General features: G+C 45.4%; 1 pseudogene; it reads right to left on the reverse strand.

Moving 5' to 3' along the window:
- Window positions 1–544: 544 nt before the first annotated feature.
- Window positions 545–2,015, reverse strand: LOC100348296 (beclin-1-like; annotated as a pseudogene).
- Between the last annotated feature and the right edge of the window lie 582 nt (window positions 2,016–2,597).

A 2,597-nucleotide genomic window follows, 5' to 3' on the forward strand; every position in this document is an offset into this window, starting at 1 on the left:
ACTCAAATTGGTGTTCATATGGAATGCCAGTATTATAGGAGGTGATTCATCCCATTGTGCCCCAACAGTCCTCTCTTCCATCTTCTGTGATGAGCTATTTCTAAAATGCTTTACTATTTCAGAACTAGGGGTTGTGCTATAGGTACCTTTTGTGTTGCACTCTAAGAGTTCTTCATATATTCCAACTGTACCTCAAACATCTCTCTCAGTGCAGACAAAAGTTTCTATTTCATATTTTAAGTGCAGGAAGTGGAGAGAGCTGAAGTCCAGTGAGAACATGTCGATCTCAGTTCAACTAAGTTGTTTTCAGGGGAAAGAGGAAAAGGCAGGCAAGGGATAAGAGTTAAAACTTTGGCAAGGGTCGGTGGCTGTCCATGGCATGTGGTAGCTCTGGAGACTGTCATGATACTTTAAAATAAAGTGGCTTTTGTGGCTTTTTGTCTTTGTTGGTATTGTAGACATATGCTGTTTAATATTACCCAAATTTAAACTTTCTGCAAAAAAAATTTGAAGCAAATTTGAGACAGCATCCCTAAGGAAAAAGTCATTTGCTATAAAATTTTAAGGATACCCAAAGCAAGACCCCAGTTGAGATTCATCAGCATGAACTTGAGAGCTTTTGTCCACTGTTCCTCAGAATTGAACTGGGTTTTGATAGAATAGGAGCCACCACTGCCTCTTGTGTCTTCAGTCTTGCCTTTCTCCACATTCTTCCTGTATGGAAGACAAAAATATGTCTCGCCCTTTTCAACCTCTTCTTTAAACTCCTGCATGCAGTTCAGGAAAGCCACCATTGCATGGTTAAACTTTTTGTCACAGAAAAACCACAACCCCCCAGAACAGTATAATGGCAGCTCCTTAGATTTGTCTGTCAGAGAATCCAGATATGAATAATTTCCATAGGGTACCAGTCAATACCTCTGAAATTTCAGACCCATCTTATTGTCCAGGGCATGAAGCAGCAATACCATCTGGCCCAAAGCAGCATTAATCTCATTCCATTCCACAGGAACACTGGACAGGCAGCACAGCTTGCAGTTATGGATTGTGCCGAAGAGTCTAGTGTGCCAGATATGGAAGGTCGTGTTGAAGACATTGGTCTTCAGCTTGTCCAGCTGCATCTGGGCATAAGACATCTGGTTTCTACACTTTTCAGCTCTTTATCCAGCTCCAGCTGCTGTCATTTTTTAAAATGTTTATTTATTTGAAAGTCAGAGTTACATAGAAAGAGAAGGAGAGGGAGAGAGAGAGAGAGAGAGAGAGAGAGAGAGAGGGAGAGAGAGAGAGAGAGGTCTTCCATCCACTGGTTTACTCCCCAATTGGCTGCAACACCCAGAGCTGAGCCAATCCAAAGCCAGGAGCCAGGAACTTCTTCCAGGTCTCCCATGTGGGTGCAGGGGCCCAAGGACTTGGGCCATCTTCTACTGCCCTCCCAGGCCCTAGAAGAGAGCTAGATTAGAAGTAGAGCAGCCAGGTCTCAATCCAGTGCCCATATGGGATTCCTGTGCTTCAGACCAGAGCATTAACCTTCTGTGCCACAGCACTGCCCCCTGTTATTATTTACATTCATTGTATTTTGTCTGATACTCAACTTCCTCCTGATCCAGTCTCTCAGCCTCAGCCTAGACCTTCTCCAGATTTTCTGCCACTATTTTGTGGTTTGTTCCACATCTTCCAGTTCCTGGATTAGCCTTTCCTCCTCCAAGGCTAGCTCCCTTATCCCCTTCTGCAACTGTTCCCTGTCATCCTCATTCATCTGCTCTAAGATCTCCAAACAACATTAGTTCTGACACTCACTGTCAGTGACATGAAGCTGAGTGTCCAGCTGGTCTGAGAATCTGTGCATTCCACACAAAGTGAGTGATCCACACCTGTCTGGCCTGAAATGATGTCAAAAAGGTCCCCAGTGACCTCCAGTCTTGGGCTGAGGTTCTCCTTGGTGCCGCCATCGGTTGCCTTCCCATCAGAGTGAAGCTCTTGGCACTTTCTGTAGCCATCATAATGGCTGGGGGGATGAATCTGCTAGACACCATCCTGGTGAGTTTCAATAAATGCTTCCTCTCCTGAGTTAGCTTCTTCCTCTTGGGTATCTCCTGGTTTGACCTGGGCTGTGGCAAGTAATGGAGCTGTGAGTTCCTGGATGGCAACCTGGTCCAGGATCTTGAAGCTCGTGTCCAGCTTAAGGGGCTGGCTGCAGCGCTAGCACACGAAGCTCACCTGAATGGTGCTGGTGGGCATCTTGGACCCCATCCACATCTTGGGGCCCTAGAGCCAGCCATTCAGATTCAGTCAATTGTGGGGAGGACCATAGCCTCCGGTCAGCCCAGAACAAGGCCTCCTGAATCGCCATTGCCCAAACTTTATCTCTGAAGAGAACATTTAAATATTGATTAATATAATTTATCCCTTTATGCAATTATACATTTTATTTTTTGTCATATCTAGGAAATCTTTGCCTAATTTTATTTTATTTTTGGCAGAGAGAGTGGACAGTGAGAGAGACAGAGAGAAAGGTCTTCCTTTTGCCATTGGTTTACCCTCCAATGGCTGCTGCAGCTGGCGCGCTGTGGCCAGCGCATCACGCTGATCCGAAGCCA

The sequence above is a fragment of the Oryctolagus cuniculus genome, chromosome 12, assembly GCF_051225735.1.
Source record: "Oryctolagus cuniculus isolate XC-2025 breed Fujian yellow rabbit chromosome 12, ASM5122573v1, whole genome shotgun sequence".
Classification (NCBI taxonomy): domain Eukaryota; kingdom Metazoa; phylum Chordata; class Mammalia; order Lagomorpha; family Leporidae; genus Oryctolagus; species Oryctolagus cuniculus.